Genomic DNA, 17,237 nt, shown 5'->3' on the forward strand with positions numbered 1-17,237 from the left:
ATGAGAGATACAGTTCAGCACCAGCTCTCTTTGGAAGTTGTGTGACTTAATGGGGAGCGGGTCTAGACTGTCTTTCAGGGTATGAAAGGAGATTGGGAATCTTGTCGGAAGGTCTAATATGTAATCTGCCTGGGTTTTTTGGTGTGTGAGTTAACGGTGGCTTGGTTTAGAGAGGTTATGGAGAAAAGGGGAAAATAGCTGGAGGAGTTGATGGCTGGTAAAGGATAGCAATGGTAGGCTTCCTGTTCTGGGCAGTACTTTGGAGGCATTAGTGAATTGTAGTGCACGGGTTATATAAAGGAGGGGTAGCTGCGGTATCTGAATTTCTGTGTTACTGAGGTAGAGCAGAGTAGAGGAGGTAAGTGGGTGCCATAGACAAAGAGAAAAACCTGTTTCCTTCTCATTTCCAGATGTGTGGAATGAAAAGGCAGATGCCAGCAGGTGTCCTTTAGGAGGTGGAGGAGGGGAGGCGTATGCTGTGTAGGTGAGCAGGGACTGGAACCACGGTGCATGGTTCAAGAACTGGGTGCCTGACCTCGGCAGCTCATTTACTTCAACAGTGCTGGAGCAGGTGAATGGGATTTACCTCTGTACTGGGCCATTGCCATCAGGTGTAGCCTTAGACAAAAGCCAAATGGACTGTGATAGAGCTGCATTCCGCTCTAAGACATGTTCTCTGGTACTGTGCTTGTAAACGAAACAAGAAGTTATTGTAGCTTTTAAGGTGCTGAGTTATGTTTAAGGCATGAGTAGTTTGTGAGGTGGGTTCTGTTTTGAGGGAGAGAACTGACAACCTTCAGGTTTGTTTACAGCTTCTTGTAAAACTGACCTGGGCAAGTAGAACTGTGGTGATTACTACCAGGAGAAGAGCTGGCTTGTGGCACACCACAGAAGTCAGTAGCTTGGTATTTAGTCTGAGACTGTAAGTAAACTTGAAGCTTTTTAGGTAGTTGCTTGGTTTTCTCAACATACTGCTTTTCAGACACTGCTTGCTTCTCAAGCATGTATTACTGAAGTCAGACCTTCATCCTTTGGTGGCTTTGTGTCTTTATGCTGTATGGGATATCTCGTGTGTGCAGGCAGATGAGCTGATGGGTTCAAAGTCAGCTGCATGGTTGTAAAGCAAATGCACAGGAGCTCTGTGACAATGTAGCACCATTAATCATATGCTGGTTATAGCCAGTATAGAGGAGAATGCACCAAAACCCCTGGATCAATATGTTTAAATAGAGCTTATTGTCTGAGAGGTTTTCTTCTGCCATCCGTAGCTGTGAAACGAATGGACATTGCTCTCATGTGTGGCTGAAGCGTTGTTGTGGATTTTGATGATTTACACAGGAGGCATGTTTCAATGTACCATTTTTCCTTCTGCATCCATCTTATCCCTGGCTATAGCGTATAACTGGTATTACTTAAGATAATTTGTGCTTTTTGACATCATGAGTTACCTTAGGAAGGCATTATCCCCCTTTGAAGTTAGGGGAATCTCAGCATACCAGGAGACTGACTTCTCTTGGTTCAAACACGCAAGAATAATAATTCAGTGGCTGGGAGAGGAGCGTGTGACTCGGGAGACATAGGTTTGTCCTCTGCTTGTCATATTTCCCCTGTGGCCGGCCCAACTTCTGCCTTCCTGCCTTATTTCCTTATCTGCAAACCAGAGATAACTGATCTGCCCTACCTCGTGTGCTGGGAGGTTGTCATGCTCCGAAGTTCGTTAGTGTAACAAGGTGAGTGCCTGGTTCCTTGTCCCTGAACTTGGCTCCGGGGGAACTAGACACTGCCCTTCAGAAACCCCTGATTTTGGTTGCTGGTAACCGCTGTTCGCTTCCTGGCATGCAAGTAAGGCAGTGGAAGTTGTTGCCGTCAGTGGCAGGGAATCATGGTTCTCCCTGCCAGAAACTGTCCTGTTAGTGCAGAGGTTAGTCTGTGGAACCATGGGGCTGGCTGAGCACCAGCACCTACCTAATTGCCTTTAGAATGGTCTGTTTTCCATAGGGCTTGAAGTAGCCGCTTGTCTGCTTGCCAGCAGCAGGGGGAAGTTTTCTTTGACATCTTTGGGAGGAGGTGAACGGCCAAACTCACTTAAAAACCCCTCCACCTTCTTGCCCTTTCGACTGTGAAGATTAGCTCAGGTTGGAAAGATCATCTAGTTCAGTCGTGTTGGGTTTATAGACCCCAGCAGAGCTCTGAATTCATGAGAGTTCTGAATGCTGTGAGTAGCAGCAAAGCTGGTGAGAGGGATGTCAGTGCTGCTGTGCTGTAGAAGGGCTGTGGGTGGATGACCCAAAAATGATGGCTGCATAAAAAGCAGGATAAAAGTTTGTAATTGTTTCAGAAGGGTAGAGCTAGAGGAAAAAGGGGTTTATAAAATACCACATCTCTACGAATGTAATAGTGGATAAGGTTTGAGGTAAGGTACCTGCTGTGGCTACGGTCCTGGCTTGCTCATGTGGCTGGTAGACCCAGTATTGGTTTCCTCTTATGCATAAGAAGTCAAAGGAATTGAGGTGCAGAGGTCCAGTAGTTGAACTTTGAGGTGTAAAGCTCTCTCTAATTGCTCAAATATCACTCATTTAACGGGTTTAGCCCCAGACCAGGAACCTTGCAGTGGGATCCTGTGTATATAGTAGGTTTCAGAATTCCCCAGTTCAGCATCTCTGACTTCTTTGGACAGTGTGTGTCTCTTCTCACCTGTTGCCAGGTAAAGGGATAGATTTTCTTTTTCTCTTATGGGTTTTCTAGCTTGATGTGTAGAATGGCAGAAGAAATGAAATGGGGAAGGGAATAAAACTGGAAGAAAATGTAAATGCAGTTCCCTCCTGCTGTGTGGTCTAACTGTTGTTGCAAAACTGGAGTTGTTTGGTTTGGTTTTTGTGGTTTTTTTTTCAATTAATTTGTCTTATATTTATCCACTTAGTTTGCATTTAAAAATAAACTGCTGGAACTTAAGAGTATGAGAGCTGAAAGAATCAGACGTTGCTTCTGGGTACCAGCTGGAGGCACCTGGTTTTGATGGGCATGTGCATGGGCAGTTTGCTTCAGCTGACTCTGCTCCATCTCTTGGCGTTAGTTCCAGCCATACAGATTTTACTGCTGTCACGTATAAGAGTCCCCTGTTATCAGCTGCTTCAGCATTGTTCTGCTAAAAGGCCCTTTATTAAAATACCAGAACAAATGGGCCATTGTGCAGTACAACCACGTTTTTATGTTAAATGCTGCTTCTGAAAGTTGCTCCCAACAGTCGCGAGTTTCTTGTACATAAATTTTCTACCCAGTGAACCCATCAACTGGATAAAAATGTTCCTTGTATTGCACAATTTTACCGCTTTCATCCTTCCTTCTGCTCCTCCAAAATACCTGAAAAGGCACAAACTAACTTAAAAAAAACCAGCTGAAAGTGGTTGTGACAATAAAGCTATTTGTAAAGGCTGAGTAGAGCGATGCACAGTTAATTCTTAATGCTGGTGGTGGTTAGCTGTTGTGTGAGAGGAGCAGTTCTTCAGCTTAAGTAGGTCTAATCTTTGTTTTAAGGGGTGTAGGAGATGGATTTTTTTTTTTCCTTGAGAGTGAGTTATGAATTCAGCTCATGTTTCAAACTTAAACATGCTTGAAACTTCCCATAGTTTTGGATCAGGTTTGTGTTAAATGGGTGGGGAGGGATTGACTGTGACTTTAAAAAGAGGGGGGGGGGGAAAGGGAGGAAATTCAGGCACACTGTTAATGCTGAGACAGAAAACAGGAAATTTAGTTAAAGATTATGCTTTTCCATAATTTATTGTATGTTTTTCTTCCTTCTAACAGGCAAGAAAAAGCTTTAATTACTCCAGCCTGTGTTGGTTCTTATAACTGAAAATGTTTCCAAATTTACAGTTAAAGATATATATACACATATATATATTTAATGGACTTTTAAGAAACTGTAAAAGCTGAGAAACTTCAGTAACTCCTGCTTTGGTTTATTTTAATTCTACAGAAAGAGGGAGGGGAAAAAACTACAAAATGGACTGCATAAGAGTCTCACATTCTTCTAATGTTCTCCAGAAGCTTTTTTATTTTATCAACTTATCCCTTTCAGAAAAAATAAATCTATTTTTAAATCTATAGTTTGGGGGTTTTTTGAGCCCTGGAGGCTTTTTGTCCATTTCTGCCTCATCTGCTGTTAGAAAAATGCACAAGGTCTAAATGTTTCTCTTGTGTTTTAAACCTTTGCAGCTTGTCCTCAGATTTTTCTGCTTCAGTTCTGAAACTACAGAAGAATTTCTCTGTAGACTTACTGCAGAAACTGCTTTTAGGAGGGATTCCTGCTGTAGTCTTCCAATCTAAGGGTAACTTCTTTTTTCTTTCTGGTAAAGAATCAGTGTTTATGCTTAATAAATCATGATGTATCATGGCTGCTCTTTCCAGTTCCTTGCTAGGAATTATGGTATGATTCCCAAACACAAATGTGAATTTAATGTTCCTGTGCAACTTTTCTATTGGGGGTAATAAAAAGGCCTGAGAGGCTCTTTAACTTTTTAAAAGAAAGATCCTTAGTTAAGGCCAAAAAATATGACCTTTTTGCTTGTAACTTCGGAATGATGTCCCTAAGCATAATCTTAGATGTGGATGTGCTTCTGGCCGCTGTGGGAATGAAGCGTGTGCGTATAGAGGTGCTGAGAATCTGAGTGGATGGCTCAGGTAATGCATTTCCAGTGATCAAAAGGATCTGGTGAGCATTATGCGTTGTGTCTTGGGCAGAGTTCTGGGAAACCACAAGTGGAGTGAACACCTGCAGTAGCACCTGGTGGAAAGCTTGTGTTAGGCTCCTGTCAGGCAGGTTTCATTGCAGCTAATCCTCACTAAGTGTTGCTGTCATTCATATTGTGAATTGCATATGGAGTTATGCTGTTCATCTTGACCTGTCGGCTTCCATCCTTGTAAGATCCTGCCTGGTAAAGCTTCAAACAAATGTGGTGCTGATCATCTGGAAGGATATAAAATGAGGTTTTGCAATGAATGTGTTAAAGTTAGTAAATGGAAGTGGAACATGCCTCCTGGTACCAGCATGTTTTCTGCTTAAGTACTGGAACTGTGGCTTTGAGATGGGGAAATAAATACTCATAAATCATATGCTTTATATGAGATTTTTGAAGGTATCAGCTTCGAAAAGCAGGGAAGGATGAGATGAATGTACTAAAATTAAGAAATATTATCTAGAAGTTGAGAGTGGGTTGGTGTCCTGTAAGACATGGGGTGAAATAAAATTTGGAGACAAAACTCTGCAAGACTAGAAATTCAGGTGTTGATGGTCTTCAAACTGTATTTTCTTTCACATGGTCAGGGAGCCACAAAGTTTAATTCCCTTGGTTTGGCTTGTTGGTTTCTTGAGTGTTTGTTGGTAAAGGGTGACAGGAAGTCTATAAATTAGGAGGACCATTCACCTTGTGCTCTAGTCTCTGTCTTCAGTCAGGTGAAGACAACTGCATGTAGGATGAGATTAGATGCTGGTTAGTACAGTGATTTACTATTGTGTTTGGTTGGTTGGTTTGGGGTTTTTTTTGTTTTTTTGTTTTTTGTCACAAACAGGACCTGGAGATTGTTTTCAGGTGAATGTGTAAGGGAAGCTCTCAAAGAGGAATGTAAAACTAACCTCTCATCATGTCTTTCAATTTAAAACCTCGTGCTGCTTTGCCTGGAGATGGTTTCCAGAACATGGGACCTGTAAGTGTTGCCAGTTTGGATCAGGTGTGTTTTATTTGAGGTGGAACTGTGCAGCATGCCCATCTTTTGGGAAACAAACTGGTGATTCAGTCAGTCAGCAGTGTGAATACACATGGCTTTTTCTCTCTCAAGTTTCTCCTTGCAGCCTTACTGAGTTGTGTTTGGCTCCTAGCACTCCAGCATCCATCTGAAAGAGCTGCTTCGGGCTGTGCTGTGCATTTCCTGCTCATTTGAATGAATTTGTGTTTCCTGGTGCTCTGGTGCTGGTTGTGTTGGGAACCAAGCTATAGAAAGTGTATCCCCAGGAAGAACTGTGAGACCAACGGGTGTGTTCCTCTTAATTCCATTTTGGTGAGTCCACAGACTGATCTTTGCGTGTTAAAGCATAAATCCCACCCTGTGCTCTGAAGTGGCTTGCTGTAGACATCTTCCTGGGAAGGGTAACAAAATCCCACGTTGTCTGCTGATTTCCACTGCAAAGGTGCAATGCCAAATTCATTTGTCAGTGCTCAAGCATATGGCGCTATGATCCCTCGTAGAAACTCATCAAGTTTAGAGCACTTGTTTTAGACACTGATAGATTAGTGCCTGTGAGACATAGCAGATACACTTTGTAAAGGTATCAACAGAAATACACACAGCCTTTTTAACACTGGGCACTGGGGTGAAAGAAAGGGTTTCACTTCTGTTGATACAGATACAAGAGGAGCTGTTGCAAGTGACAGCAGTAGCTCTGTGCTCCCAGCATACCAATGCAGATGGAACTGGTTGGTTGCCAGGTATTAGTCATGGGGCACACCTACTTTGGAAGAGTAGCCTGTGGGTTTAGAGGAGTAATTATATTCTAGCAGCCCTGTGGGGCACAAGCAATTCAGCTCATGGAGGACAAGGAAGGGCTTGCTCCAGGATGTTACTTAAAAAACTGTGTGCGTATGAACAGCAGCTGGTGACGACTTGACTGGAATTTAATTTGTCCAGGCATTGTTCGTTACAGGCATCGTCGAAGACACAAGGTTCTGAAGGCTGAAACAATTGTTGGACTGATACATCTTTTGTGGCTAATTGCAATGGAAGCTGGATCACCAGAGCTGCAATGGGCAGCCTTTCAACTTGGGCAGGGAAGAAGCTGAGCTGCTCTGATTTCAGGCCTTCTGGTAGACTGTCCAACTTAGCTCTTCATCTTTCGGAGCTCATGTAGCAATTAGAGGCTCTCTGTGTCAGGGACCTTGGGGTGAGCGACTGAGAACCGCTCTAGCTGAACTGCAGTGCTCTCATGGGTCAATATTAAGCTTAAAGAAGTCAGTGTTTCTGACTGATCACAGAATTCTTCTTCTCTGATTGCTAATTAGATGGGTAACATTCTTTGCCTTATTATCCCACCCTCAGCTCTTCTTTCCGGGGATTTAGGTTGACAGTTTCTAGAGTGCAGTTAACTCTTAAATTTCTGAAGTAGTTTAAGAACAACCTGCTTTTTTGGTGTGTGGTTGTGAAAAGTGTTTGTAGTGCATATGTGTGAAAAACAAAACTATATGCTCTAGATCTGATGTTTCTGTTAGTATGTATGATATTGACTCAATGTTACATTTCATTTTCCTGTTTCTTTTGGTTTATGGATATTTCTGGGGGCAATTCCAGCGTAGAGTGGCTGTAGCTGTGACTTCTGGAGGACTATATTTTCAATCTGTTTGTCAGAAGGCAAGGTTCTTGTCAGGATAGAGGGAACAGATGCTTTCCTACTTGCTAGTGAAGAATATCTTTGTGATAGCCCAGGTAAGACTATTTTACCCAGTCCAGCAGGGCAGTGACTTTAACAGTCTCAGCAGCTGCATGGGTTATGTATAAGAAAAGCCTGTTAATGCAGGTAGTCCCGGGCTTTGCTGGAGAGGGTTCTTCAGTCTCTTGCAAAACTTCTTAAACAGCCATGATTTTTTTTTTTAATACTTTTTAAAGTGTGGAAAATACTGTTCTTGTGTTATCTGGAAATAGTTCTCACCTTTGGAATAATCTTGTTCCGCAGCACTGGAGAGGCATAGTGCTCAAAATAGCAGCAGCTGCCATAAGCCAGGATGGAGCGGAGTCGAGTGAGTTGTGTTGTCAGTCGTGGGAACATAAATCCCATTCCACCTGCAGATGAGCATCCCCAAAATAGAATAGGGTTGTCAACTACCAGAGGAGATGTATTGTGTGCATCTCTTTGGTGCACTGTTACTGCGCTCCCTTTTGTACTGCATGAAGACAAGGAGAATTAAGAGTTGCTGTGGTTTAGCTGTAGCTCGAGAGAGTAACCACTTCCTACTCTTTTCAGTAAATAACAGCTGGGAGAGGTTGTTTGGCTAGTAACTGTGCACGCTGTTATGTTGTAAGTGAAATACAATCTGTCTGCAGGCAAACCACCCTGGTTAAAAAGTGTGTTGCTCCCTCATTTTTCCTGTAGTTTGAGAAGCCAGAGAGTCTCTGCTGCAGCTGTTTTAAGAGCTTCCTGAATCTGCTGGCTTTCTGCATTGAACCGTTTCTCCTTGATTTAATCATGTAATCCCTGAGACTCTTGTCCCCTGCATAAATAAAGCCTTTCTCCTTTTTATTCCCATGTGCACACTGCTGTGATATGCTGTAATTATGGGTTCAAACTCCTGCAGGGACTGATTGTATCAAGCTAACCCAAGTGCTAGTGTCTGTGGATCGGGTTTGGACTCTCAGAGTGATGTGGCTGGCTTCTTTTAAGAAGTTGTCCAAATGCTATTTGAATTTTTAATGCATGCAAGGTAAAAATTAATCAAATGAAGTATTTTTAAATTACTGCAAAAGGGCTCTATGTTGTCTCTGGGTTTCTCTCCACCTTTCTCTTGTTGGCTGCTTGCTTGCTGTGAATGGTATCGCACTGTAAATTCCCATTCCTTCAATCTCAGTGGCGGACCTGCTGGCTTAACCTGTAGCTTTTATGCTGATTAAAAATAAAATATAATGGCTGGGTGGGAAGAAGGATGGCCTTGGACTCTTTTCACTTAATCCTGTAAGAGTATTTGAGAGGCTTTTGTCCACATCTTCTGTATTTCTTTGCTTAATGTCCTTCAGCTTGCTAGCAGGCTGCAGCTGACCTAGAGTAGTTCCTCTTGCAAGTGTTGGAAGCAGTGGGCATTAGTAAATTGTAGAATTCTGAAAACTCTTTAGTTTCTCATAGTAAACACTTTATCCTGGGGCCTGTAGATCAAATTTAAGTGAAATTATCGAAGTAAAAGGCCATTTTCACTAACAGTGTTTAATTTTGTCTAAGAAAAAATAGAAGATGATGCAAGTTGACAGTGCTCTTGCTGCTTCTGCCTTCCTTCCAGGATAATGTTGTTGTTAATTCTAATTTAAAAGGTTGTTGTGGAAGTAGTTGTTGGAGTAGAAAGTTAAGGAGCAGGTGAGCCTATTACATGATCTGGTACTTGTCCCTCATGCCTGCATGCGTTTCTGTTAGACTGTAGGAAGTGAGCAGAGAGTTTGCTGGCAGGCTTGTTGCCAAGTGCTCTTTTCAAGGTTTTGCAAGCTGTATAAACGTGCTAGAAAAGAACAGATTTGTAAGTGAGAGCTCATCAATCTGTGACCTCTTCCACCCTTGCACCCAGAGCTGGCAAGTACCTCTCCGTGAATTTGCTTGCATGACCAGGTTTACATAAGATTTGGTTCTACTCCATTTCTATAAATATTATTAATTTGCTTTCCTGGCTTATGTGACACCGAAACAGATCTCATTGGGGATGGGCTTTCTGTAGTGTTTGAAGGCTGCTTCAGTTTTCTACCAGTAGTGGTTGCTGTTCAGATCTTATGGGGTTTGTTCGTAGAATCATAGAATAGTTAGGGTCAGAAAGGACCTTACTATTCATGCATGAACTATTTGTTCTGGCTTCATTAGCTGGTCTGAGTGAAGACAACTGTGCTGCTGCACATCGGTACTAAGAGGAGGCTCGAAATGGCATTGCCCCAAGTCAGCCTGGCTCTCAGGATGCTGTGGATTCCTGCTGTCATCTTCAGTATGACATGAACCACACCTGGTGTTTTGGTGGTGGAAGGAGCTTCAGTGTTGGTCCATTGTGGGGGATGCAGGTTCACCACGTTATCTTCATTTATCCCAGTGGCTGGGCAACAATTTGCTTTGTGACACACTCAGCGGGCTCATAGAGACACTATAGATCTGTATGGTTTTGGCTTTGCATTGTGACTGTTGGTGAAGGGGGTGATGTTCCTTTTGGGTACAAGGGAGAGCAATAGTGATGCTCTGTCTCAGGGACAACAGATTTCAAGAGCTTCCCAGGTCTCTGATCGCAGATTTTTAGGAGCATCGACATGACTATAATGAAGCAGTTGAGATTCCCCCCCCCACATTAGTAGGGACACAAACTATAGTTGCTTAAGAAGCTTTTGAGAGCTTTTGATAAAAGATACTGAAGAAGTATGATTTGGATACCCGTATTTAAATACATTGTTTTAAAAAAGGCCTATTTCTGTGATGCTTTCAAGCACAGCTCCGCCTTACGTTACGTGAGTAGTTTATACATAAATACAGGGGTTGGTGATGAAGAACAAATGGTAAAAGGCTCTGTTAGAACCCAGTGAACGTACGTTTTGGTTGGTGCTGCTGTCCTGTAATCCTAAGTAATTTCAGTATTTCAGAGTGTGCAGCTGTGCGTTGAAAGCGTTGGGGTTTGGTGTTCTCTGCTTCGCTCAGCTGGGCAGGGGTGGTGCTGTGCTGTGCCACGTGGGCTTTGTGTTCACGGAATGACAGCGAGCCCTGCGTGGCCAGCGGGAGATGGAAGATGTTCCTGGTGGAGGCATCTTCTGACAGAGAGCACCACAGGGCCTGGGTTTATTGCGGGATGGGCAGAGCAAGGTTTTAGCTTCAGGAAGTGAAGACAGATAGGTTTGCTGATGTGCTGCTGCCTTTTTCATAGTGTTCTGGACTCTTATTTTATACTTGTATAGAACCCATCTTTGAACACCAGCTCTATTTTAACAGTTTTTTTGGGGTTTTGGGGTTTTTTGGGGTTTGTTTTTTTTTTTTTTAACTGATAGAGGTACTCAATAGGAAGGGTTTAGTGAGGATGATGCAGATGGCACTTCTGATGCGGGCTTTCTCCCTGCTCATCCATGGAGTGTTACGTACCTCTGGTAGTGAAGAAAAAGAACAATTTATATCAACTTCGAAGTGTCTTGCTTAGTTCTGTTTCCCATGTAGTGTCACCAGGCTTCAACTGCAGCAACCTCCCCGTGCTTGCTTACAGCCGCAGCTTCAGAGGCTTTGTGGGGACAGGGCTTAGGTGGACACCCCTCCTGGACAGAGGTGCGTGGAGGGAGGGCCTTGGAGCCTTGTGCCTGCTTGGCAGCTGAGGGGTTTTGCTCTCCGCAGTTGTCTCTGAGTTTTAGTCTAGGGAGTAGGGTTGATTCAGAAGGGAATAAATGCCTCTCTGTTCCAGTATGCGGGCCGGGAGATACTGATGCCTCATGGGCTGGGCTGGAGTGAGTCTAAGTGAGTGTATTGATTCAGAAAATTTCATGGAAGAGTGAGAGGACTTGACGTTTTGCATGTTGTCTCATAGAATCATAGAATGGTTTGGGTTGGAAAAAACCTTAAGATCATCCATTCCAACCCCCTGCCATGGGCAGGGATGCCTCACACTAGACCATGTTGCCCAAGGTTCTGTCCAGCCTGGCCTTGAACACTGCCAGGGATGAGCATTTACCACTTCTTTGGGCAGCCTGTGCCAGCGCCTCACTACCCTCACAGTAGAGAACTTCTTCCTTATATCTAACCTGATAGCAGTGCCTGTGTTTGTGTGACAGCCACGTCAGAGCTATCACAGCTGACAATGCTCTCAGGCTGCAGGTAGGAAATAGGTGCTGCTGCACGTGCTGTCACTGTGCCTAGTGCCTGCCCATCCCCGTCCTGGCGTGTAACATGGGACATGTGGCTTCTCTTTCATAGGGTCGATGTGCCGCACAGGCAGGGGATGGTTCAAGCACCTCCATTTCCATCTCAGGCTCTTAGGGGACTCCTAAGTGGGCTGCTTTATCACAGAGTAGGGTCCTACAGGTGTAAGTTGGCCTTGGTTTGCCCTCACAACCTTACCAGGCAAATAATGGGCTTGACACATTTGAAGTTTGCACTTTTCAGACCACGTAACTCTGCAGTATTTCTGGCAAGCAGCCTCCCAACACTGCTGCTGCTTCTCATCTTTAATGGCAGCAGCAGCTTAAAATGCCCTAATGCGTCTGAGCATGTCTGATCTTCTGCCTTCAGCACACTGGATCAGATGCTCTTGCTGTTCGGATGAGAGAGGTTTCAAGAACAAATAGATTGTTACTTCTAATTTCTATTGTTTCCTGCGAAGCTGTCCCTTCTGCAGGGAAACACAGTAGAGCCATAACAGGAACAAGCAGACATCCTGCGCTTCCTGGTGACTGTAATGACTCTGCTGACATGAAATGCATCATTGCATTAGTCTATTGCTAGCTGACTTTTATCTAGGGTGGTTTTTACTGTTAATGATTAGACATTAAACAGTTCCCTCTAGGAACAAACTATGCAGCTACTTGCCTTCGCAGAGCTCGCAGCATCTGGTTTGCCCAGCTATGAAAACAGGCTGGGCACCAGCAGCAGCCCTGTTACTGCCCTGTGGCCCTTGCAGCACCAGCTGTAGTTGCCTGATTGTTTTTATCATAACTTTAAGGAAACCCAAGCTTTACCTAAAATAATAATGTTCATATTCTCTACTCCCTGTGTGCTTTCTTCTAATTCACACTAGCACATTTAGTGGGTGTTTCTCTTCTAATAGCTAGAGAGGGTCAAGTCTTAGAGGGATCTCTGTAGCTTTCTGTTTGCTGGGGGTTGGCTGGCTGTTGGAAATGCTGAGGTTGACTGCCTGTCACCATGAATTAAATACTAAAGTCATGTTTGGAGCTTCAGACATCATGCAGTGGAAACAGAAATGCAACTAGGATATTTATCCTTAAGTCAGTGACAAATCTTGCTTGACGTTGGTGGAGCCAGGGTTTTATCCGAGGTGTTTTCGAAGGTATAAATGAAACATTATGAAGGTTCCTGAAGAAAGGTTTATTAGTAAATCACAGCTCTGTAACTGGGTCCTGGGCACATGCCTATGCCAAGTTCTGGTTTTTTTGTCATCTCACGTTGATGTCTTATGCTTGTTGGGCTACGTGTGTGAGGGTAGCATTATGGCTGTAGCTGCAATGAGGACATGGGAGAAAGCATTGAGGTCTTTGCACAGCCACTTGTGTGTCCTTTCATCATCACTTGTGCCCTGCTGGGTGGTATTTGTGGGGCCAGAGCTCCTTAGGTCCAGACTGGTAAACCCATACCTAAGATATCCTTGGTTTCCTTCTGGCTTTTGCATGATGGGTCCAAATTCTGCATTTTCTTTTGCTGATTTCATTATCTGTCGCTTGACAAAGGAAGATAATGCAGCAGTTTTCTGAAGCTAAATAGTGATTCTGAATGATTGTATTTCTATCTCCCCTGTAACTTTCCTTACTTTAAGTGTGTGGGCTTTTTAATTTGATCGTTGTGGAGGAACAAAAAACCGAAATGCTGCAGATCTGCCTTCCTCTTCCCTTTCTTTAGTTAAATCTTTGTCATTCTTTTTCTCTTTGACTCCCATGAGTTGCTCAGGCTATTTTTCTCTGGTTTCTTTTGTTGTAGGTTCTGTATCGCAGTCTTACATCTTTAGAAATATATAATGCACATATGTGACTGCTTCCATGCCTTCTCAGCAGCATTGTTGTCAGCCTATGACAAATACCATGTGATTGATGGCTGACTAAGCATTCTGATTATTTCTTCATTCTTTGTGTGCCTAATGATACTTTTCTCTTGTTATAGGGAGGCAGAAGTGGATGGCATCTCTTGTGCCGATGGAGCCATCTTCAGACTCAGATCTGAAATTGCAGAGAGTGCACATAGGTGCTCTGCCTCTGTGGCCAGAGTCAGCCTTAAAGCTTGGCCTGCCATCAGCTGCTGATCACTGAATCCATGGGACATGTCCCTCATACTTGGTGACTTGAAATAGTTCTGTAACAACCAAGTCCAGCCTGGTTTCAAGCAGGGCAAAAATAACACCTGTGTCTGTCAGGATAAAAGGGGTCTTTGTAGCCATATGGCTACTCTGTCTGCCTTCATAAACCCCAAAAGGTGTGAAGTGCTTCAGCTGGTTGGATGAAAGGCTGATGTTCAGAGTAGTGGGCATTCCCTGCAGGAATGTTTGAATTGCTGAAAACTCTCCATTTCCTTTTTTAGGAGAGCTGTCATTCTTTCATCTGCCTTTGTGCTGAAGAAGGTGGTGTGAACACTCTGACCAGGTATGTTTATGCAGCAGTACACCGTAAAGACATGCAAATCATTGCTCTTCCCTCATAGTTAATTTTCCATATCATTATATCCTTGACTCCCCAAACCAGGGATATCTTACGAGGTGAGCAGTGTGAATATGGTAGCAGCATGCTCAGAGTCCTCTTAGAGACAGTTTGACCAAGATAGGGTGTTAAATGTCTAAAATTGCCCCAGGGTCACACAGAAAGCTAACGTGTAGCTGTTGCCTGTAAGCTGAAATGGTTTCCCTGAATTATGTTCTTTTTTTGTGATGACTGTCACCATATCACATTTTTACTGCTCTTTAGATGTTACAGCATTCTCCAGGGTAGACACAGTTGTGCCATGCATTATCTGCTATACAGTTCCATGTGAAAAGACTAAGTTTTGATAGGATTATATAAAGGTACCTACAAGGTTATTAGTCAAAACTGACCTACCTTAAGAGCAGCTCTTCCAAAAGGCATTTACACATCCTTCCTCAAAGTGCTGTATCAGGCAGGGGAGTGTTACCAGAGTTGCTTGTTGCCTCTGACTGGCCTCTTGGGCAGAAAGTTTTGGGGTTTTTTTGGAGATGCGAGGAGCATGTTGATCTTCAGTGCCCTTCCGTGGGGTTGGGTTTGGAGTCTCCAAGAGAGGGCAGTGTATCCTTGAAGCTGGATCCCACAGCATCAGCTGCCAGCCATGTGCTGCTTCTGCTGTCATCTGAGAAACAGCCTGAGTCTCAAGAACGCTGAGAGAACACAAGTCCTTAAAACCATATGAAATGAGTAATTGACTGGCAGACTTGTTAGCAAATGCATTAGGAGCTGTATGTCATCATGTGACTGTTGGCCCTTTCCCTAGAACTGTGGCAGGGATACGGCAGTGCTTCCTCTTGCCTCACTTTCTGAACAGAAGTGTCCCCTGTCTGTCCCATTTGCGTCATTCTGCTCTACTTTTTGCACTTGGTGTCTCCTCCAAGAGGGGGAAGGATGTTCGTGGGATCAGCATAGAGATTTGCTGTGAGTCACAGTCAACTGGAGGCATAATTCAAAACATAAGGAATTGGGGAGAAAAAAACCCAACAAAAAAAGGGAGAACTAACAGAGGTTGCTACATGGTAATATTTTGCCTCAGGGCATCAAACAGGACATGCTTATGCCAGTCTCTATCTCCAAAGCAAATCTTTGTTTGCTAAAGAGGCAGATATTTTTTGAAGTATGGAGGCATGCATCTCTCCCCAGCCCAGTGGGCTCTTTTTCCTTTCTAAGCTGTTTCTATAGCAGGGCCTGTGAATGGGTTGTTGCTGCTGTTTGCCTTCTGTTTTCAGGACCCATTTGTGAGCCCTTTCATTTCATTCAGCTCTGCATGGTGAATAACTCTCAGTTCTTTGGTCAGGACTCTCAGAGCACCTATCAGTTAGGAAGCAGTTTTTAATGCTGGCATTTGTTGCTCTGTTCACAAAGTTAGGGGAAGGCACCTTTATTGATGACTTATATCTTGCAGCAACGATGCTGCCCTGGCCTAGTCATCACTGATATTTCAAGAGCACCCCATTTTCCAGGGTTTATTAAGGAGTTCAGGTTTATAACTAATTGGCAGTACAAAATTGCTTGATAGTCCTTGCAAGACAGGGTGCTTTGTATAACAGGAAAGCACATTGAAATAACCTCAAAAGTTGCTTTGAGAGTAAAAGGTATCCCAGGAGGAACATCCACATTGAAAATTATTAACCTTGCTTCTAAATCCTTCCTTGACACGTTTTTTTCTTCTTCTCACTTTCTGTAATGGCAGAATGAGGTGAAATTTGCCCATCTGGTAGGAAAGGGGTAGGATCCCCTCCCTGGGGAGTGCTGTATTGCTAGCTTGGATTTGAAGTTAGCAGCTTGTAGATGTTTAGTATTTGCTTTACTGGAACAGTTCCTGAATTGTCAGTGAACACAGCTATAGTTTATGCCATTCGGCTGCTTGTCATAATATTTAAAAGCAAATGCCTGTGCACTTTTATAATGGCACTTGAAGAATGATAAACCACAGCATCCCATCTGTGTTCGCTCTGGTATTTCCAGGGTAATGAATTCTCCCTTGCTGCTTCAGCTGGATACGCTTTCACCTCCTCTTCCTGTTTCAATCAGTTGTTCAGTTGGTGTACATTTTAAAATGCTTCCAATTTTTAGGAGGTTGTCAGTGACAGAAAAGAACTTGTATTGCTTCTTTGCCTGCAGAGGCATTGAGCTAATCTAATCATGTTAAACCTAAGCATCCCTAGAGGAAAAAAGTGTATTGTCACTGATTTGATCTGGTTATAGCAGCTGGAGGCATTCGCTAAAACTGGAAGATTTATTTTTTTTAGGAATAAACTTTCCCTATAAACATGTGGGGGTTTTTTTGGGGTTTTTTTTTCTGCAGACATACAGATTTTCTTTTTTTGTTGCTATTCTTAATCTGTCCTCTAAAAGGAGGAAAAGGTGATTTTTTGGGGATGAAAGTAAGTTGCAAAGTCCAGGAACAGATCTAATGTATCTCCTAGCAAAAGAAGGCTGTTGCTACAGCATGTTCTTGTTCCATTACAGTTTGTACATTTTAAAATTGAATCTTCCAAACAGCTTCAGGAAACTGGCATCCCATAAGTAAAGTTTTTAAATATAGCTCAGTTACTGCTGAAATAAGTCCTGTTATTTCCATGGACTGCTGTCCTGAGTGTATTGCTCTAAAACCTTGGAAGTGTTTAGCAATATACTGCAAAGCAGAGTCATAACCGCAGCTATTTAGTGAGGAATTAGCTTGTCCTGGTTCTTTAAAGAATGAACTCTTGCAAATGGAATGCTCCTGTCTGCAAGGTTTATTTCCAACTTTTTCCTCTTTTGCTCAGGGGAAAACTGAAGCCTGAGTAGGAATGCATGGCTGTAGTAACTGTCCTTCTCAATACCCCATCTTGCTGCAAAGTGGCAGGGTAGGTAAATCCGGTGCTTGAGCACCACACTGTGCTGCTCTGTGCTCCTTTTCCTTAGATCAATGAGCGTTTAAGGCATTTTCATATTCATTTCAGTTATGAATTACTTGTTTGTACAGGGCTGTGTGGTCTTGAGTTGCACCTTCCCATGTGTGAACCCACTCGTGCATAGATGCCTTTTGTGCATGAAGCCTTTTGTGCATGGTGCTGTGCTGCTTGAGATGCTTGGAAGCATCC

General features: G+C 43.3%; 1 protein-coding gene across 4 annotated transcripts in view; it reads left to right on the plus strand.

Annotated features, from left to right (window-relative positions):
* GNG7 (G protein subunit gamma 7) overlaps nt 1–17,237 on the plus strand; it is a 73,005-nt gene that overhangs the window by 1,129 nt on the left and 54,639 nt on the right. For 2 of the 4 annotated variants that reach the window (XM_030509409.1, XM_030509411.1), the window contains exon 2: nt 13,994–14,055. The exons of 1 other annotated variant lie outside the window; for it this stretch is intronic. The gene's annotated coding sequence lies outside the window, so the exon portion shown is untranslated. Of the gene's footprint in view, nt 1–410; nt 572–13,993; nt 14,056–17,237 lie in introns of all 4 variants that reach the window. One more of the 4 variants, XR_003994745.1, reaches the window with a different exon arrangement.

The sequence above is a fragment of the Strigops habroptila genome, chromosome 20 (assembly GCF_004027225.2).
Source record: "Strigops habroptila isolate Jane chromosome 20, bStrHab1.2.pri, whole genome shotgun sequence".
Lineage (NCBI taxonomy): Eukaryota > Metazoa > Chordata > Aves > Psittaciformes > Psittacidae > Strigops > Strigops habroptila.